At 36.5% G+C, this 23,025-nt stretch overlaps 1 long non-coding RNA gene across 3 annotated transcripts in view; it reads left to right on the top strand.

The window, feature by feature from the left end:
* LOC134759704 (uncharacterized) overlaps positions 1 to 23,025 on the top strand; it is a 515,755-nt gene that overhangs the window by 140,628 nt on the left and 352,102 nt on the right. The gene's annotated exons all lie outside the window — the stretch shown is intronic.

The raw sequence follows: 23,025 nt of genomic DNA, 5'->3' as shown, positions 1-23,025 counted from the left end.
GATTGAAACAAAAGCATTCTGTAGATATTTATTGAGTTAAGCTCTAGCTACTAATATATATATATACACACATATATGTATATATACGTATATATATACATATATACTTATATATGTATACACGTGTGTGTATATATGTGTATATATGTATATATGTATATATATGTATATATGTGTATATATATATGTGTGTGTGTATATATATATATGTGTGGTGAAAGAACCAGACATGATCTTTGTCTTTCTGGGGCTTATGGTTTAGAAGGGAAAACTAATATTAAAAAAAAAAAACTTCATGTAAAAATATATGTGATTATAAAGTTTGATAAGTATTATGAATAAAAAGTTCAGGAGGACATAATTTTCATTGGAATGTCAGAATATGTAAGTAGGGACCTGAAAAATGAGGAACTATTATCTAGGTGAAGCATGGAGATAATTCTGTTCCCTCCAAGGAAATGGCCTATGTCAAGGCTCCAAGTAGGAGATAAAAACTGACTGGAATAACCAGAGCATAGTAATTGAGGGCTGGTGAGATGAGGCTAGAAAATAGGCAAGGACCAGATTTTTGTAGAGCTTTGGAAGACATGATATGGATTTAGATTTTTATCTAAAATGCAGGTAGGCCGGGCACAGTGGCTCATTCCTGTAATCCCAGCACTCTGGGAGGCTGAGGTGAGCGGATCACCTGGGCTCAGGAGTTCAAGACCAGCCTGGCCAACATGATGAAACCCCGTCTCTACTAAAAATACAAAACTTAGTCAGGCATGGTTGCAGGCACCTGTAATCCCCACTACTTGGGAAGCTGAGGCATGAGAATCTCTTGTACCCAGGAAGCAGAGGTTGCAGTGAGCCGAGATTGTGACACTGTACTCCAACCTCACAACAGAGTAAGACTCTATCTCAAAATAAAATAAAATAAATAAAATGCAGAGGAATACCGTTGAATCAGGGCAATGTCATAATTAAGATTCACAAAATCGTACCTGTTGCTATGTAAGAAATGGATTAGAGGGGTTTCTTTCATATCTAGATCATTCAACAAACACTTTTAATCATAATTATATGTGTCTAGTGTTGTTGAATGAAAGAATAAATGAATAATTGGATCTGCAGATGAAATGTAGAACAATGCTTTAAAAGACAAATGAATTTTTGTTAGTCAGCACCAGAGATAGAGTTACGTACTAACATGGCTGTGAGGAAGTATTATAATATGATTCTAAAGATAAAATTTACCTACTTCACATTTTTTATTTCTTTTTTTCCTACTGTTATATATTAATATTAGGTTGGTGCAAAGACGCCTTAGAGATTGTGCTTTTCAGAACTCTCTGCTTAAATTAAATGTATTTCCTTTTTAGGAACTTTAGCTTTCTTTAAGTTAAAGTTTCCTAATGCTGAATACCTAACAACCTGATAAATTATTTTAGAGTTGAAGGAATCAAGAGCTCAAAATATGCCTTTACCCCACAGGTTTTTGAATTCAGAATGATAGCCGCTCAGTGTGTATTTATGTGCTTGCCAGTATATACTAGATATATTTAAAGTTTTTTAGTTCTTTTCCCTCTAAGCAGAGACATTAATGGGCTATTATTGTTATAATGGATGTATTGGTGGTTTATGAAGAAATTACTCTTACGGGTATATGCATATTCACTTGTATATAAAGACAAACATTGACCCTCAAGGTATCCATTTACATTTTAGGCTTTTCAGCTTCCTGACTTACAAGGGAACTATCAATATATTTAAAAATAAACAAAGAAATAACAGAATTAGAAGTCTACATAAAGGATCACCTAACCCACTGCATGGTTTGGATGTGTCTCTCAAAATTTGTGTGTTGGAAACTTAATTCCAAATGCAACAGTGTTGGGAGGTGGAGACTAATGGAAAGGGTTTAGATCAGGAGGGCTTTGCCCTCATGAATAGATTAATTCCACTATGAAAAGGGTTTGAGGGAGTGGGTTCACTCTCTTCTGCTCTTCTTCATGTGAACACCCAGTACCTTGATCTTGGACTTCCCAGCCTCCAGAAGAGTGAGAAATAAATTTCTGTTTTTTAAAATAATTTACCCAGCCTGTGGTATTCTATGATAGTAATAAAAAACAAACTAAAACACCCACCATGTTTATATTTCAAGCAGATAAACTTTTGTAAGGAGTTGGGCTCCTTTTTTGTTGTCATCAAGGGAAGACAGTGTCTCTCCCCACTGGACACATATATCTGCTAAATACAGGTCACTGAGGACCTGTAACAATCTCCTTGAGAGCAGGTCACTATCTGAAGTAGAATATCATTTGGGCTTGTACACCTTGAGACCTCTATGGTGATCAGACATTTGAATATGCTATCCTGTCTGTCTGGAATGTTTTCTTCTCTCCTTTTCACTTCATACTCATCCTTCAAAATGCAGTGATCTTATTTTTTCTAGGGCAGTTTTCCCTGAATTCTCTTTTATGTTAAATTAGATTATACTATCTTTTGGGGCCCTCTGAGTACCATGGAATTTATCACAGCTGAAACTTTACAAATATTTGTGTGGTTATTTGATTAATATTTAGTTTGTGAGCTCCTAAGGTAAATAACAGCTCAATGACAGTGACATCCAGCATATATGAATGCAACCAAGGAAAGGCAATTAATATCTTCAGCAGTTTCACAATAAAACAGTATTTTAAAAATATTTCTTTTTTTTTTTTTTTTTTTGAGACGGAGTTTTGCTGTTGTTGCCCAGGCTGGAGTGCAGTGGCGCGATCTTGACTCACTGCAAACTCCCCCTCCCGCTTTCAAGCGATTCTTCTGCCTCAGCCTCCCAAGTAGCTGGGGCTACAGGCACCTGCCACCATGCCCAGCTAATTTTTTGTATTTTTAGTAGGGACAGGTTTTCACCATGTTGGCCAGGCTGGTCTTGAACTCCTGACCTCAGGTGATCTGCCTACCTCAGCCTCCCAAAGTGCTGGGATTACAGGCTTGAGTCACCACGCCCAGCTTAAAGATATTTCTTATCAAGATTAAGTTTATCACAAAAGATGTCTCATTATTAGAATGCTATACAAATTCGTTCCTTTTTTTACTTATTTATTTATTTTAGAGACAGAGTCTTGCTTTGTCATCCAAGCTGGAGTGCAGTGTTGTGATCATGGCTCACTGCTGCCTCCACCTCCCGGCTGCAAGTGATACACCAACCTCAGCCTTCCAAGTAGCTGGGAGTACAGGCATATGCCACCATGCCTGGCTAATATTTTAAATTTTTGCGGAGATGGCATCTTGCTCTGTTGCTGAGGCTGGCCTTGAACTCCTGGGCTCATGCCATACTCTCACCTTGGCCTCCCAAAGTGCTGGAATTACAGGTGTGAGCCACCATGCCTGGCACCTTTCTCCTTTTCAAATAAATCAACTAAAGTCATGAAAATCAAAGTCTTTTAGCAGTTAATTTCAGTGTCTTGTCTGCAACCCACACTTAGAATTATGTTTTACATCATGACCGTAAACCTGCGAATATGAATAAAAGTTTTATGAAAAACTTCCATCATACTATACGATCTCCCACTGTATTGTAATAAAGGATGCTGATCATAAACCCCCAAACTGATGTACCTTCCATCAATGGGTTGTGATGCAATGTTTGAAAAGCACTTAAAGTGTTTATCTAATTGGGATTCTTCCCTATTACAAAATAAATAACTGAAAATTTAAATTATCTACCCATTGATAGTGTTACATATGCTTTTTTATTTTCTTCTTTATAGTATTCTGTATTGTCTACTTACTAAAATTAAATACATTGCATTTGTACTCAGAAACTAAGTTTAGGGAAATAAAGTTCCTTTTCAGTTATTACTTTGTTACTGCTAAAATATATGCTTTTTTGATATTCTAACAGTCTAAATCTTTGCTTTGCTTTTCACTAACTTCTCAACTCACACTGGTCTCATCTCAACAAAGATTTCTCTTTTTTGAATCTTCATAAAATCCTCCAGCTTCCAATTTGTATCTGAAGAGCTATTACATAAAACTGATTTCCCAGTACTTGTTTGGCAAAGCCTCACTTATATCCAATATTTAGATGCTCTGAAGAGAAGTACTGTGGGTGTCATTCACAATTTAGATTATCAACTTCTGGCCAGGAAATTCACTTTATTGCAGTATGTATAGTGCAAAGTACTTTGTGTTGTTTGTGTTTAACATTGTTTGTTAGTATCATTATCAACATAGTAATGTTATAAATAGCATTGTCAGAAACTACAGCAGTCACCAAGATAACAGCCTTAACAACAGTGGCATGTGCAGTATGCCATTATATTAATTATCACAGTGGATCTGACAGGCTGCTCCTAAGAATTCACATTAGTGAATAGTTTATGATTTTAAACTCAAGAGGAAAACTGGAGAATACATCAATCCTAATACACTGTTGTCTCTGTGAACCTCCTTCTTTTTCTCAGTTTTAAAAAATAAAGAGGAAAATGATAAACCATTACTGAACCACATTCATTAATGGAATTAAATAAGTTGTTAGCTCTGTAATAAAGAAATGTAACAAAGAGTATGTAATTTTTTTGCTCTATAATTTGATCATTGTCATTTGGCTGGATACAAGTAGTTCATCAGAAGGAAATGTGCATACCCAACAAGGTAAAGCTGTGAAAGAAAAGAGAATGTTGCATATTTATATTTCTAAATATGATTCCGTTGAGAAAATATTTTCCTCTGTTGGGGAAAGGAATGGCATATCATCTTTAAGCTGGTTTTATAATTTGGTATGTTGTAGATTCTGTGGTCATGAACATTAGGAGTGGGATAAAAGTCACTGTCACTGCAATGTCCTCCCAATCTTAATAGTAAAACTGAACTTAACAAAAGGATATTTTTCCCTTTGGTATAAATTAAAAGTTGATTGTAATTCATAAAATGAACTTCTAATACTGCTTCTGGAAGCTTTATGTATACATGGATAATTTACTTATTTATTCCTATAGCACTGGACAGATATGAATACTCAAGTAAAGTGTCCTCAATGTTTAGGGGTTCCTACAAAGTATAAAGTTATCTGTTCGTTTATTTACAGTTTTAATTGCTATAAAGGAAATTGTTTGATGGCTTCTGCCTTTATTTTTAGTTTCTTAAGGAATTATTAGATAAACATAGATTTCGATTTTACCAACTATCTTCTTTGATGGTCTGCTATTTGGCTAGCTTCTATCAGAAATCTGTATTACCAATGGCCTTTGAAAGCAGTGAGTATATGAAATTAAATGTTGGAAATAATTATGGTTAAGCAGCAGTCTGAAAATACATGACATGTACTCATTTGTATAATAGGATAATTTCATTTTGCATTCATTTTGGTGTCATAAGAGTTAAACTTGGTTAAATAAATGGTTTATTTGTGTTTTAGGCTTTTATTTATAACTGTATCTTATGTTTTATTTATAACTGTATCTTATGTTTACTTATTTAAAAATATAACATATAACTGTATAGGATTTGTTGAAGATAACTAACTTAGGGTTAACTCATATCATGGCTAGTTTGTATCATATGGTTATTGAGGCAAACTACCTTTATCTCAGATGTTAGGAACTAAGTAAAATCTGACATATTTAATGTTGTGCTTCTATTATGAAATAGTATTTAGATAATTAAATTAAAAAGCAAATTTAGGTTCTTCATCAAGTCAATATTCTAGAGTTGGATCCAGTTGATCTAACTTCAGCTGTTGTCTTTAGACAGCGTGGCTGTCAGTGGTCGTGGTCTTAAATGGAATAAAAAGCAATTCCTAATAAGTTGAAATAAGTCATTCCTTTGAACCTGTTATAAACAAATAACAAGACTTTCATCAGATACTTTTCATAAAAATGAGCAACTTTGTTCCAATACTCTTGGAAAATTCCAAAGGAAATATGCACTCCGTCAGATAGAATGTACATTATAGATGGCTTTGCCAACCTTACTGGTTCACAGATGGCAAAGTGTTAATGGAAACTATCATCTCAAGTCAAACTGTAAGGCCTAGTATTTAGTGTTTTAACTCAAGAAATATTTTCAGACTTACTCTGTTATTTATTTTTAGTTTTTTCTTAGGGAAACTCAGGAATCATAGTAGTGTTCCTCTTTGCTTTTAATGTGAAGGGAATTTGAGCCCTAATTATGTTCACAGGACTCTCCCAAGATGATAGAGCTGGGCTAAGAACTGAGGAGTCTCAATTTCCAGCTCTGACCTCTATGCAGCAACTAATATTGGCATGCAACCTCTGGTCATATATTCGTTCCATTAAAGCACTATGCTAACTGATGGGATTCAAAAGATGAGATGAAAAGTGAAATTGTGATAAGTGAACCCATGGGACAACATGCTACATTTGTTTTGGGCTTAAATTCTTGACTGTAGGGGAAGGGGCAAAGGGACTCTGATATTTCTAATGACTGCTTATACCTTCTTATCTTTTAAAAACTGTGCTCTCTGCAATATGTAATAGAGTCTGTTTTTAAAAGACATCTTCTCTTGAGAGAAAACACAGATTCTTCCCAAATCCTCCAAAACCCTTCTCTCAGTGTTTGGTCACTGCTATTAAATAAAAATTTTGTGCAGTCTGAAGAACCGGGCAGATGTTAAAGACCCTTGTGGTCCCCACCAGCTGGGGGGGTTCCTCTGTTTGTTATTTCCCGGCTTCTTGGCACGTTCCTGTGACATAAAACAAACCCCCATTATAAAGGATTATATGATGAGTCAACAAGCATGTGAAAGATAGCAACCAAATGGTGACTCCCAATTACATGAAAAATTACTATAATCACCCCTGCTGTAACACCCGTCTGTTGGCAAAGTGGTTGATCCCCTTGAAAAGCATTAAAAGAAGGCCCAGTGTATTAAATAAAAATCTCAGTTCTGTGTGTAATCATAAAAATTAACACTGTCACTTTAAAAAAAACTAATTAGTGTCCTAAAGGGAAACCTACTAGGCTATGTAAAGTAGCTATTATGAAAATGTTTAGCCTTTTGAATGTATTTCAGACAGCGTTTGTGTTGCCAGATTTGTCAGCCAAAAATTCACTAAGCAGATTTGTCAGGGGCTGAGGCCATAATCTGTAAAACAGACATTGGCATAGAGATTAAAGATCAAGAGAATTATATAGGTTTTGTTACCATATGCCAAGATTTCTTTTTAAAAGTAAGTTTATTTTGTGTGGGCTGTATCCAGAAGCAAGCACTATCTTTGTTTGGTATTTAAAACAGTAGCATTTCCTGCCGAGGAAGGAACAAAACAGTTTCATTCACACACTTGGGGTGCGGTGGTGGTGGTGGCGGGGCGGGGCCGGGGTGGGGGTGTGTGCAAGATGTTTCTGACATTTCTTCTCCAGTTTCTTTCCTCTCTTTCTACAGTGTAAGCCTCATGTATGAGTCATGGATGAAAAATCAAGGACAGAAGAGCCCTTGGGTCCACAGTCACACTTTTCCCGGGGACTGTAGGAGCTGCCTGGGACACCCTCTCCTTTCAGAAGATGTGTCCCTAACATGGAGGGTGCCCATATTACAGTCAGGCTTCTCATGTCTAGCCACAGATGACATCTTCATGTCTATCAGGCTTCTCTTAAAGAATTTTACGCTTAGAAACATCAGTGACCCAAAACGGGCTGGGTGCAGAACTTCTTTGGCAGCTTGGCCACATGGCTGTGAGGAAGTCATGAAATCACTTTGAACTCTGCATTCCTTAAATAAGAATGTGAATTAGGTGGTCTCTCAGGACCTTGGCCTCTAAAGTTGTGTGATTCTGTGAAGGTCAGACCTTGCATAAATTCCAGTACAACCCTCTCAGATGCAGCAAGAAAAAGTAGTTTATACTGCCATAATATATGCTTCAAAATTTAATAGAATGATGGACCGCTTCCTGAAAACAGTTGAGCAAAAGCGTTATGCTAGAAAAAACTATATATGATGGTTTCCTTAGAACTGTGGTCAGTATTGGGGCAGATTTGGGTAATTACAACAGCCAAACATAGTAATGACATTTTGGGACATTTATACTTTTGAGATGACAGTGGATAAAACTCATTGTAATACTTCATAATTTTGGTAATATTTTAACACAGAAGCCTAGTCCACAGATATCCTGGGACACACACACATACACACACACAATTTATTTACCTAGATGGAAAGGAAGTCACATACAATTTGTATGGGAACTTTCAAAGGCGCTTACACTAAAGCTTTTCCAGGACACTTTTAAATTATATCTTCATTACACAAATGAAATATTGCTCAAAGAACCGCTGACTGAGAGGAGTGGCAAGCAGTCTTCCCAGACTTTATTCAGTATTCACATCCAATCACATGGGTAAACATAAATACATCACAATGCTTATTCAAACACTCACAAGTTATCTGTAGAAGACAAACTACCATATATTCTCTGAAACAGATTTTTCTTCCGTTTCCCTTTTTCATTTTGCATCTAGTATATTGACTGAAATTCATCTGGTTTTTTGTTTTTTCTTTTTTTGAAGCAAATTATAGGCCCCTCCTGGCTCCACCTATAATTTTTCACATTTTCTTGAGACAAACTACAACACATTGGCACGAAGTTACTGGCAAACAGAAATTCTAGAAAGTATCCAAAAGGGGTTGGCAGTCTGACACTTGGCCTCCTGATCTGAGAGGAAAGTAGATTTCCGTCGAGGCTGCAGTCCTGGGACTTCCGCCTTGAGGAGCCAATCTTGGCCCTCTTGTTCCGGATAGCAGGAAAGGAAGAGATATACCTGCGAGTGGTTTTCGTGCTAGTACAGACACTAGGGGGTGTCCAAGGACCAAATGTATTCCTCCTTCCCTTCAGACTTGTCTTAGGTCCAGCTAACTTAAAAAGTGCAGGAGCTAAGGGAAAATCCATCCAATTAATTCCTGTCTTGTGCCGAAATAAATAATATTGGGTCAGTTTCATCATCAGGCCCCGATTCCCTTTGATCTCCGGCAGCCTTTGTAATCTCAGGGTTCAGAGCTGGTATCATCCCGTATTTAAGCTACAGGTGATGGGAATGAGGTGCTCTGTTATCAAATGCTTTTTACCTCTGTGTGTGTCAGAATTTACTTGTTGTTGAAAAGAGGTCACCAATTTTCCTTTTCTTTAGTGTTTCAGTTTAGGTCTGTTCACACTAAACTACGAGGGGGGGGGGAATTGTAAGAAGGCAGATTTCTGCCTTCTTATTCTTTTGGGGTCCCATTTGCTTTTTAATGTGGATTATTTGTTAATTATTACTTATTAGAAAACATTGGCCCTTGCTACTGTACACATCTTCAGGCCTTTGGGCATGGGTCTGTTTATGAATACCTATTACTTCTTAATTATGATGGTTTAATAAGATACGTCTTTCATTTTCATCTCCTATCTCTCTTCCCCTATGATTCTTCTCCTTTTGCTATTGGTCCCTAAGGGCATGTTACTGGCTCCTTTTTCTTTGTTGCTCCCATCTTCCCTTTGCCCCTCCTGGTAAATTAAAAAAATAAATAGAATGCATTTTAAGGATGACAACAGTAATAATAAAGCCAGGAATTGCTTTCCAGCTAAATGCACTGATTGGAAGTCCTATTGAAAATAGCATAAACCTAATTGAAGTAGTCAACCCCTCCCATATAGGTCATGCTATGCTCTATTAAAATGAAGGTAAAACAAAGCTTGTGACATTTCTGCATTTCCCAGACTCACTTTTCCTAAGACATATCAATAGTATTGACAATAGTATTGCATTGTGCTCCCTAGTGACCTAGCCTGTCATCTTGTGGTCCTGGATAATTCTTTCTTAATGAAACCTTATCGTGTCCTTTACCTATAACAATCAACAGAAAAATAATTATGTTTCAACATATAGAAATAAAAAATTTGAAATAAATCAAAATTGTAGCAATTAACTAACCAGTAACACTGATCATGTGGATAATGTGGATGTTCAGTACCTGCCTATTGTGGCCTGTTAAAGATGCAAATATGTTTTCTAAATTTATGAAAATATACAAATTGCTAAAGAAATGTCTGATGTGAAATTATCAGGAGAGTTGGGATTATATATAAGAAGTTATTATTTGATTTCATTTTGAATAATTTAAGTCGTCTCTCTTCAAGAGTCATTATTTGGTCCTAAGCTTTATTACTGAAGTTTCTTATATTCCATGGAACTGACTATCAGATTTGATGGCAAAGCACTAGCAGCTGGGAAACTGCTCTTTCTCTCCCCTCTCATTTCCCAAACAATGTTTGCACTGATTAATACTATGCAACAAGACATGACGCAGAGATTGTGTTGGCATTGTGTTCTGATGACCCCACACATTGTGTGCGCTCTGTGGTTCCTTTTGCTGTTCATAGTTATATGGGTTTATCAGAAATTACATGTCAGGCTCCCGATGAGTGTAATTGTATACTGATTGTGTATAGTTTTTTAAACCTCATTATTAGCCTTGTATGCAAACCAAATAAAAGGAAAGTTTAAAAAAGGAGAAAGAAAATAGCCTCCACTGGACGTCATGTCAGAGCCCAGGTGTTTGAGCCTGGATGCAGGGGGGAAACAAAATGTTCTCTCAGGGACATCTGCAGCAGCCATGTGCTTGAAAAAGGCCCTAATGAATGGAGGGGGAAGGAGAGAAGTGGTTAGGGCGTGGGGGGGAGAGCTCGTGGCTTTGCTTTCTTCTAACCCTGTTCTCCTTGCATGCACGATTCATTTAATAACAAGGCAGGGAGGACACTGAGGGATACAGTGTGTGTGTCCTTGTTCATTTTAACTTTCATTAATTGGTGCCCCCATGGCAATTTCTCTGAGTTCTGACCCTCTACTTAGAATCACTCTTTTAATGGAAAAACGAAAACAAAAACACCTCAACTATGCAGCTACAAACTCGGGGAAAATAGGCACAGGAAGAGTGATGAAATGAACAGTGCTTTCTTTCTCTTCCCAGGGCTCTGCCCTTCCACCCATTTACACCTGAGCAATTTACTGGACATTTCCAAGACAGTTATTGTCCAGGATGTGCATTCTTTGGACTCACAAGCAGGAAGCTCAGCAGGGAATGTTGAAGTATTACATACCAAGGACGAGGGCCATTAGAATTAGACTCATCTCTAATGTGGAAAGTACTTAGTTCTCTTTTAAAAACCTTTAATCAGTATACAGTGGTTCAGTACACAGATGTTAGCACCAGTGTGAGGGCTCTCTAATTGTAATTTAAGTTATCCCTGCCTTAGGGCTCCCAATCAAATTATTAGACTGTTACAGTGAATCTGTGGCTCTTCGTTGCACCTTGCAAGGGGGTGTTTTCTGGAATGACGAGAAACAGTGGTTTCTCCTGGGAAGCAAATGTACCATTATGGACTTATTAGGTCCTTGATTAGATCCACAGCTGATAAGTGAGTAGATATTTCAAGAGAAAATATTGCAGTTTATTTCAATCTGCCTTACTCAGCCCATTGGGTTGTGGAAAAGAAAGTAAATGAAATAGAACTAAAGGAAACGTACATGCAATTTTTTTAAAAAGTGGTTGTAAAATTTATTAATCAATCCTTATACATTGCTACTAGCTCTTTATGCATTAAAGGTTAATGCTTTTAAAATGTGTTTGTTTGTTTGGTATTTCTTCTCAATCCCTAAACTGGCTTTCTATTGAAAATTTTCTGACTGGACTGCTAAGACTCAAAGAGTTAAATATTCAGAGCGACAATTAATTAATTAAACGGTCCTAGAAAGTAACCTCTCAAGTTTCCTTCCTGAAATTCATGTTGATCTGATTTGCTTTAATAAGTGACTTGCTATTGAACTAGTTTTATGTATTTTAATTTGAAGATAATTACAATACTATAATTCACATTTCAGATACACATTAACTTTTCAAAAGATATCAAGCTAGATACCTCTACCTAGCATTGTGTTTATTTTTTAGTATAGTGTAACCTGAAGAATAATTATCTGGTTGTAGTAATATCTTTTAAGTTCTTTCTATTACTAGGCGTTTATTTGATTTTAATTGTAGAACCATTGGTCATATTGAGTTCATTTCCTGTTCATGTTGATTTCATGAATCTCTCCATTAGTATTCAATTGCACAGTAATTAGTCATTAGTTCACCGTGATGTCTTCAAGCATGTGTACACTTACATTCTCATTTTCCACTCAGTTTCTACAGTCATATTTGAATTTTCTATTTCTTAAGGAAACGAAGGCCATGATAAGGAAGACAAAAATGCTAGATGATGCATTGATTAAACATTTTGCCAAACGGCCCCTAGTCGAGGCATGCAAAAGCTGGATGCATTGAAAATGAAGTAAGTGGCAGCTGCCTAGCCATAATACTGAAGTCATTGAGATGTCAAAGCCTGGGATCTGAAACATTTGTGATCAGAGGCCAGGTAGAAGCTATTTAGTGAAACTTCAGCATGATGTTTGACCTCTATATACACCTGGCTAATTCCAATTAGAGCATCTTCAATTTCTGAAGAAAGGTTAAATTCCCAACTTGTTACTAAGCTCCAATAATGTATTAAATGTTACCATTTTAACTAACTGTTCGGCTTTAAAGATCTATTTTCCTTTATAAGAGAAAGTGTTTTTCAAAAAAAAGTTGTCAATGGATTAATTAATTCCAAATTTGCTGTGTTTTTAGCTCACATTTTATCTGAGGTATTCGTTTAGCTCCCATGAAAAGTAAATATGTCATCTGTCATAGTCTGTCACAAGCTCGCAATTTAAATCCATTAGAAAACTATTCCTGCTTTTTATTTGAGCTGGCTTCACATTGTTGTCCTAATTAAATTGGAATCTTATATCATTTAAATGTTAGACTTGAGAATGAAATTATTTCTGTTGAGGTGATAATGGCAGTCCTCTTGGCAGAGCTCAAAAACACTGCTTTCAGACTAGTTGAGTCAATGTTCTAGTTGCCATGCCTGCTTCCTATAGGTTTCCATTTGCATTTCTTCCCTAAATGAAATGAGAGACCCCAAGTTGAATAGTCTCTTTCCAAATAGATCAGTTCTGCAATATCTATAACTGTGCCCTATTTTTGTTTTTTTTTTGTTAGTCCAATTAGTACTTTAATTTTTATAACTTGTTTAAATAAAAATACTTTACACAGTAGTGTGTATAATGCTTCTCAGACTAATGTGCACGTGAATCTCTTGGGGACCCTGATAAAATGCAGAGTCTTGTTCAGCAGGTCTGGGGTGGCCCCAAGATTCTGCATTTCTCAGAAGCTCCCAAGGGAAGCTGGCGCGGCTCGTCCATGTTCCACACTTTATGCAGCAAGGATGCAAAATGATGAGGAGGCAAATGAGATGAATCAGAATTGGTATCTTCTCACCTAGCTCTTTTTGAGAATTGAAAAATCACTCTCAAATTGTAGAAGTTATAACCGCGGTTGTTATTTTGATGTGAAACTTTGCTAAGATGTTGGTTTTTATTATGTGTTAAGCTTTAACATCTATGTTTGATCCCTTTAGAAGCAACTGGCTTTTGTAAGAGAAATATGTATGGCTTCAAACTCACCCTCCTGACTTAAACATACTCATTGCAGCAGGCTTTTTCCGTATATTAAACTTAATATTTAGAAGTTAGCAGCAGGTATATTATTTCTGCATCTTTTTTATAGGAAAAATTACCTTTAATTTTTTGTAAATGTCTAGGCTTAAGAAATTAATTTTCATCTCTAAATTTAACAGGGTGAATCCACAAAATAATACCCAATAAGTTAATGATAAGGTATGCCAATTTGAGAATCATAAGAAACTGCGGAAATTCCCAGTAATCAAGGTGGTTTAACATAAATGTCTGCCAAATGTGTGTGTGTTTTTTTATCTGGAAAACTAAATTAGATCAATGATACAGTTTATTTCATTTCTCTGGGCATGAAGTCTTGGCTTTTGGATTCGCTTCTGCATATAGTCTCAACTGTAAATTGCTCTCAGAATCGAATTATATAGTCTATAAAGGTTCCCAAATCTACTTGGAAAACTCTTTAAATTTTCTCTAAGTTTCAGGAAGCCAATGTGAATAAGAATAATTATTACCCATTTGTAAAGTAGAACATTCTTGGCCTTCATCTTTTCCTGTCTGTCTTCCGTCCTGCCTCTCTTTCTCTCCTCCTTTTAATTCTTCTTTTCCTTCTTCTCCTTTTCCTACTTCCCTTTCGCTACACTCAACTCTCCTCCCTTCTTTCTCCTTTTCTTTTTTATTATTTTTAATTTTTTAATTGTCAATATTCAATATAACCTTTCTCTTTCTTTTTTCTTTTATACATTTGTTAAATGAAAAATTAATTATATCAGTACAGGAAGATTAGAAAAAATTCCAAATTATGATCAGCCCATGAAACTTATTTTTCAAACTTTTTTTTTTTCTTATAGCATGAAACCAAAGGAAATGTTTTGTAAATTTCAGATATACCCTGGGAAGTTGGTTCATATCCATGAATCTGTTTCTGGTTAGTTAATATGTAAACTTTGAAGGAAATACTTTAGAAAAAATTTGATGTAACGTTATTTCAATTTTTAGATACAATCATTTTTAAAATTTGAATAAGACCCAAAACCCAATGAAATGGATTAGAGAAAGAGAAAAAAACAAAACAATAACAAAATACTTGACTCATCTTGGACTTTAGAGCCCAAGAAGGCTTTAAGTAAATAAGGTGTAGTATGTTTTATGTAAAGGTTGGTGGTATGACAGAAACAAGGTGTCCCAAAAGATAGCAAAGATATCAAACAGACCTTGATGGAGACATCCATCTGCCTCTTCCTACCTTTGCTACCTGGACAATTATTTATTCTTTCTGAGCCTAAGCTTTTTTAACTATTAAGTGAGATAATTACTAACTCCAAGTGTCCATTTGAATTAAGTAAAATAATATAATCCTCCCAAGCATGAATATTAACACATATTTTTTGATTTCTTGTGTCTGGAAATATAGCAGAAAACAAAATAGAAAAATATTTCTCATATAGCTTGCATTCTAATAAGAGAAGAGAGAAAATAAGCAAATAACAAATGTAATATATGCTACTGAAAAAAGCCAAAAAAAAGGGGGAATAGGGGATGCTAAGGTGCCAGGTGGAAAGATGGTAATTTTAAGTAAGGTCATTAGAAAAGATAGCATTTGAACAAAAGTCTCACTGTGAAGAGTGTTCAAGGCAGGGAAACAGCAAGTGCAAGGGGCCCGAGGCAGAGGTGTGCTTGGCATATGTGAGGAAATGCACAAAGGCCTGCATGGCCAAAGTGGAATAAGTGGGCAGGAAACCAGAGGAAGAGAAAGTCAGGGAACTGCCTTTGAGGCCAGATCATGCTGGACCTTGTGGGTTATTTTAAGGACTCTGGTTTTTATCTTAAAATGATGGAAACCTGTTGGAGGTTTTGAGTAAGAGAATAACGAGATCTAATTCTGTTTTCAAAAGGGGAACTCCCTCTGCAGTTTGGTGTCAGTGGAGGTGTGAGAAGTAGTCAGATTCTGCAGGATTTGCTGTTGGATTGGATGTGGAGTGTGAAAAAAGAGATGAGTCAAGGACTTAGATTATTTTTTTGGCCCAAGAAACTGGAAAAAAGGAGTTATTATTCAATCTGTGGCAGAAACAGGTGTGGGGAGGCAGGAAGATCCAAGTTGAGTTAACCTGTGTTAAAATTTGAGAAGCCTATAGGATATTCCAGTGAAGCTATGAGCTGGAAGTTCAGCAAATGTGTTGGTTTGGGGCTCAGTGGAGAGGTGCAGGCTGAATATGGAAAACCACGAGAAGCCACTGATACTTTTTTTTTTTTTTTTTTTGAGACTGAGTCTCCCTCTATCACCCAGGCTGGAGTGCAGTTGCATGATCTCAGCTCACTGCAACCTCCTCCTCCCGCGTTCAAGTGATTCTCGTGCCTCAGGCTCCTGAGTAGCTGGGATTTCAGGTGCCTGCCACCACACCCGACTAATTGTGTTTTTAGTAGTGACAGGGTTTCACCATGTTGGCCAGGTTGGTCTCGAACTCCGGACCTCAAGTAATTAGCCTTGCCTTGGCCTCCCAAAGTGCTGGGATTACAGGCTTTGAAAAGATATGTTTCCATGGGGATGTGGGAAGGAGAGCCCTTGTTACACGGTAGGTGTTTAACAAACACGAGTTGTCCTACTTTCCTCTTTTTCTTTCACCTTCTGACTGACAGTCTCATGCCATTTTTTTATAGATAGCTAGATATAAGTAGGGTCCAGATAGTAAATTATTTGTTACGTGCATGTGTGTTAGTCTGTTCTCACACTGCCAATAAAGACATACCCGAGACTGGGTAATTTATAAGGAAAAAGAGGTTTAATGAACTCGTAGTTCCATGTGGCTGGGGAGGCCTTACAATCATGGCTAAAGGTGAAGGAGGAGCAAGGGCACATCTTACATGGTGGCAGGCAAGAGCTTGTGCAGGGGAACTGCCCTTTATAAAACCTTCAGATCTCGTGAGGCTTATTCACTGTCACGTGAACAGCACGGGAAAAACTTGCCCCTATGATTCAAATACCTCCCGCTGGGTCCTGTGGGAATTATGGGAGCTATAATTCAAGATGATATTTGGGTGGGGACACAGTCAAACCATATTACCATGTGATTATGTGTTTACTTCATTTCTTCTAAAGACTTGTCATTCTGTATCTATTGGCTATAGTCTCTGTTTCTGGATTTAAAATAGTTTCGGAGCATACCTTCACTTGAACTAAGCCACATCTTACATTTTCTCTCCTCGTGAGTATACCATAATTCTTGTCTTCACAAGTGCTTATTAATAGACCATCTGGATTGTGGGGTGCTATTATGTAAGCAAGTTAAGCAAACTTGATGGACCTTTAGGTCTTTGCCCTTGAAGAACATTTAACCTCATGCTAATAGGCTCATAACCAACAGGCTATTTAGATGCTTAAATAAACGCTGAGAAAAATGCACACAGATTACAAAAAAAGTCTAATATTGACAGGCACAAGTGATATTTTAAGATTTTTTAAAATGTGTTGGTCAACATAGCGAATGATAGAATATTAGACCATCTGGAGATTCTTTACCTATTGAATTATTAGAAATGTAATAATATTCAGTTTTGCTTCTCCTCTCTGTTGACATTGTTTTCCCATGTGGCATCCATGTTGGCCCATGTGAGTGGGTTTATAGCATGCATATGTTTTCATTTTACTTGTTGATTTCAGAGCTTTTGTGTTCAGCATGTCTCTATATCCATCCTTTACATGTGGCCCCCTCACATTTCCCCAGTTCAGAAGGAGCACAAAGCTCAGGGTGTCATGATTATTTGCTAATGAAGCATTTAGGCTGGAAAGTTGCCCTCAGGAAAACAGAGCACACTGATTGGAATCATGTTTTTGATGAAACCTTTTGTTGAGTGAAACTAATTTCTCTATAATGAACATCTATATGTATTGGTTTATTTCTTCTACAAGTGTTAATTTTCCTGTCCTGTAGTTACGTAGAGAGTGCTGCTTGAAAACACAATATATAGTCATGCATAGTAATCATTTATTACTTTATAAAACGCTTACGGTCCTAGAAGAAACTCCTTTGTTAAAAGAATCAGATTCTTTTAACAAAATAATGTAAGATTATGTATTACATTAGATTGTAGGATTATATTATCTTTGTCAATTTTTATTTAAAACTTTAAAAGTGATTTTAGGGCATCTTCTTTTCTGATACAAATCAAATTAATTATATCTAGAATTCTATTTCTAATAAAAGGAAGCTTCTCTGAAAAACTAAAACCGCTCACCTTGCCTTATGACCTCATTCTAGTCAGGATAGCCTGATGGTTGTAACAAAAAGTCTAAATTCACCACGGGATAACACAACATGGCAAAGTTTTGTTACTCCTTGATGTAGTCCAATTATAATAGAATGCGGGGAGGGGTGCTTCCCTTCTCTGTCATTTAGGGACCCACGTTCTTTCCACAGAGTGGTCTCTCCCACCCTGTCTCCCGAAGACTCAGTGTTCTTGGTGGGATCCTTTCTATCCTGACAGTGAGGCTAGACAACAAGGAAATAGCATGGTGGACTGGTAAGAGTTTTTAGATGCCAGGCCTAGAAATTGCACCTTTCATTTCTGTATATGCGGATACCTATCTGCTTGGCTAGAATTCAGCTATGTGGCTCTATCTAACTTCAGGAGTAGCCCAGAAAGGTGGTTTAGTTGAGTGCCAAAAAGAGGTGAATACAGATATGTCTGAGTCTTAGCAATCTGCCACAGACCCTATTAAATTAGAAACCAGAAACACTCACAGTGGTGGACCTCTCCCCATTCTGCTATTTTCTCTTAATGATACTGCTTCCCCCACCTCTGTTCTCTTCTGCTATTTACCAAATTATATAAACTGTGAAATGGGAAGGAATTGCACACTAACCTAAAACAAACAAAGAAAATAAAATTATTTTTATTTAGGAAAATATAACATATATTGGTCTCTTAACGTTTGCTTTGAAGATTAATCTCAGTACAGCAGGTCCTTGAATAACATTTTGTTCAACATTATTTCGTTATAATGTTGATGAGAAAAAAAATGGATTCCTGTCCGGGACCACTGTCTGTGTGCAGTTGCATGTTCTCCCCTTGCCTGTGAGGGTTTTCTCCAGGTGCTTGTTTCCTTCACATCTGAAAGCTGTGCACATGTGGAGAATGGACGTGTCTAAGTGGTCCTGATGTGAGCGAGTGTGGGTGTGTATGTGAGTGCACCCTGCCGTGGGATGGCATCCTGGCCAGTGTGGTTCCTGCCACGCCCCCTGAGCTGCTGTGATGGGCCCTGGCCATCTGTGACTCTGAACTGGAATAAGCGGGTAAATCCTTATCTTACTTGTTTTTATTTTTTCTTAAATGTTTGTAGACCTCATATTTATTTCCATGTTTCATATTAGAAGTGTTTTGGGGATTTATTTAGAAGTCAGGTGATGTTTTGTGACCAGAAATACGCTGTAGGAACTTAACTCTTGTTTTATATCAATTAGCCTGTGGTAAAGTTGGTTTCATTATATATCATTTTACTTGAAGTTGATGTTTCCAAGAACCTATCCATAAAGTTATGTGAGGACTTACTGTATTTAGCTTGTGTTTCCCTATATCACAGGCTGACATCTATTAAAAATAAGCTCCAGCATACCATGCAGGCTTGTGGAATTCTGAGAAGGACGTTCTGGTATAAAGTTCTATTGTGTTCCTTAGTGAAAGTAGACCTGGAATTAAAACTGATTGAACAGCTACTATGTAGGTACCCTGGTAAGCCCTTTACAAATATTAATTTATTTACTCCTCAAAACAACTTCACAACTCTGTGATTTGGGGATTATCCCTTATTTGGAAGGAGAGGAAACTGCTTTGGCTAAAATACAGATCTCTTTGGCTATAAAACCTGTGCACTTGCCACAACATGGGTGTTCATTGAATGATCCTCCCCTCCCCACCCTCCACTTCCAAGTTTCTTCAGGGGTTCAAGGCCCTATGCAAAGTTCATATTTGACAATGTAGACTGAAGTAATTGGTTACCAAAACCATCAAATCTACTAAGTATAGACAGGCTGAACCTGTAGTCAAACCAGTGTACTCAAACCAGGGATTAGAAAAATAGCTTAAAAACAGATCGGAAAGTCCTATAAACATAGAAAGAGATCACAGATATTCTGCTTATTTTTAACTAATTACCTTAAAAGATAAATACGAAAAATGAAGTTAGTGCTGTTTTCCTAAAGATTGGGCTCTTTTTCCAATTGATTTTTTTCTTCTCTTTTCTTCTTTCTCTCTGATTTATATTCTCTATCACTGCTGACAAAAGAAACAAAAAGAAAAAAGGAAATAATGGAAAAGATTACTTTTTCCTTTCTCATGGACTCCAAATAAAATGGACATGGTATTAACTCCTATAATGATTTGCTCTTTGCTTCCATCTGCATATCTGATCTAATTATACTAATAAAAGAAGAAGGCAAAGGGAGATATTATACTAACAAGTGAAGTTTTTAACTTGCACAAGAAACATTTGTTCCCTTCACTCTCCACTCCCCTTTAAACAGCTATTTTGCATCCCTTGATGCACAGCAGGGGGAGTGGCATTTGCCACCCCATGGCAAAATGGATCTGCATGCCTCTGTACATAAAACTGGTCCATGTGTGATTTAGCTTTGCGTTGTATTGTGTTTCTTATACTAATATAATATTGTTCTAGTGCTTGCCCCTGATTAAAGAAATACATAAATAAATAATTTATAATTTAATTAATAAGGTATAATATGCAAAGCACAGTAATTTCAAACAGCTTGTAATGTCTCTAATGTACTTTCAATTTTTTATTTTACATAAGGGCTATATTCATTATGTGGTTATGATAAACATACTAATGAATTTTATTACAGGAACAAATTTAAACATGTAAATGAGATCAAATAGTATTAAAATGCAAACGATGGTGAAACTTATTACAAACTAACCTTGCCAACATACATGGAATGATGTTATTTTAAAACTTTGCAAGTTGTATCCCTTAAACAAAGACAATGCCTTTTACAATGTCCCTGAACATAAGAATTTGTGAACTGCATGCTTTATTCTCATATGAACTCCACAACCAAAAAAAAAAAGTTAACTAGAATCCAGGGTTTGCATGTAACTTTGGATGACAATTAAAATCCCTTTTCTTGTTCCAGTGAACAGTAATCTGTGCATAATTACATTCAAATGAGATATTAGCATTTTTTGTGCTTACTCTTTGTTAATTGCAGAGTTCACTCACCATGGTGATGCTTTTGATGGAATCAGGCAACCTTATTGACCTGATGCCGTAAGGCGTGTTGGGAAATTCTGCTGTATTCTTCATTTTTTTTTATTTTGGCATTTTGAGGAGTCCTGCTGCTTTTATTACATTCCTGACACTTTTGTTAATAAATCATTGCAAAGTTAATGAAAATTGCATTCAGGCATATCCAAAATAATTGTGTCCTTTGTCATGCTAATAAATTGAAAGATGTTGATCCAATGGGCGAATGCATGCCCATTATGGAGAAGTTTGTGATATGGGTGCCTGTTGCACTCACACTTTTTCCTTGGCATATCATTCCATGTAAAATGTGAAAGAGGAAAACAAACTTCAATATGTTTTATTTCATATTTTATGCAATGAGCCTTTAATTAAGTCAGCAAATCGGCAAATTATATCTACATGGAAAGATAGAAGTATTTGTATTATAATTTATGAAAGGTTGTTAATATCAATAGGCATCAGCAACAGTCTAATGTCAGACTCATGAAAACATAAAAACCATGTTTAACTGACCTTTCTCTTATGCCTAGGAATTTTGCCACCTTTATATATGACCCACTTGATTTAAAAATCACAGTAATAACTCACCATTCATTTCCCAAGGCTCCTCCTATACTAATTTAGGAAGAAAGTGAAGAAATGTGACTTTTATTTAAAAAAATGGTCTTTTTGGCAAAGCATTAGATCTTTTCATTCACTAAGCCTTAAGTGTGTAAGGGTGCAAGTGAGTGTGTTTGAGGGACAAAAACATAGTCACACTCATACACCCTGTGAAGCAGGTTTGACTGTTCTAGGTGAGGAAGAATATCCAGTTCAGAAAAATTTAAACTCATATTAGATTGCATATATATATATATATGTATGTATGTGTTTTTTTGAATTTATCTCAAGGAAGAACTCCAAGTAATTGTTGTCTTGGGGAGTTCTTAATTTATGCACTAGACCATCATGCTGATTTTAGGTAGGTATTTATTCTGCTATTCAATCAAAAAGCATAGTTTCCATAACAACTGCCACATCAGATGAAACGTACAGCTTGGCATTTGAAATACAGGACTTCTTAGGAGATATGCTTCCTGACATATTGTGTTGAACTTGTGTTCCTTTCATTCTCTTTTAAGCTAGCAAGATCTGTGTTTCTATAAAGGACCATCGCAGTTTTGCATAATTATTACAATCCATCTGCACATTTCCAGGATTTATATTAAAGTAATTAAAGCCATTTTGTATTAGTGGGTGCTGTGTGGAAGCGGCTTGGATGCAGGATTCTAAAAGTTCCCACTTGCCTGCTTGCTGTGCTGTAATTTGGAGAACAGAATGTTCCGTAAATGAGGTTTGGGAATACTACAGTTTTTTTCTTTCTTTTCTTTGCAAAGTTACTTTTTTTCCTCCAGTGGAAAATGGAATAAAAGGTTCACCTAGGGACTGGAATTAATGTAGTCCTTCTGCCTAGGGTTAAAAAAGAGCAAAATCACAGCTAGCAACATTGTGCAAACCCTAATATATTTAGCTTTTTCTATGAAGAAATAATAAGCCTGTGTTTCTAAGGCAACTTTCTTCCAAGGAGCAGCAGGCAATTTAATTTATATTCTCATTTTCCCCAGCTGCATTTGTTCAAGATAAATGAGGGCTAATATTATTAACCCCATTTTGTGGATGGGATGATTGAGGCAGACAGATAATGTTGTAGAGAGCAGATAATGAGGAAGATAATGTTGTACTGGGCAGTGCAGAGACGCACCTCGGCAGGAGTAATAACTAATACCTGTTATATCAGACCAACTGAAAGAACTGAAAGTGCAATACTGCATTTGCTGAGAAAAATCGTGTAAGTTCCATATACTTTCAAATGGCTAGTTTGGGATAGACTTACCAATTCTGGCTTAGGTGTGAATCCTTGGCATCTCTGTTGAGGTTTGCAAGGCTGTTTGATTCTTAGCATTCAGGATCTGCTTCACAGGAATCTGTGATTCTTCTGGGTAGGCCACAGGAAAGCTCCGAGGAGACCATAGTATCCAATTAAGAAGGCAGTGTTCTTTATATATATATATTTTTTATTATTATTATTATTATACTTTCAGTTCTAGGGTACATGTGCACAACGTGCAGATTTGTTACATATGTATACATGTACATGTTGGTGTGCTGCACCCATTAACTCGTCATTTACATTAGGTATATCTCCTAATGCTATCCCTCCCGCCTCTCCCCACCCCACAACAGGCCCT

This window comes from Pongo abelii, chromosome 12, assembly GCF_028885655.2.
Source record: "Pongo abelii isolate AG06213 chromosome 12, NHGRI_mPonAbe1-v2.0_pri, whole genome shotgun sequence".
In the NCBI taxonomy this organism is placed as follows: Eukaryota; Metazoa; Chordata; class Mammalia; order Primates; family Hominidae; genus Pongo; species Pongo abelii.
Note: the sequence above shows the minus strand (reverse complement) of the source record. Positions and strands in the feature narration are given on the sequence as shown.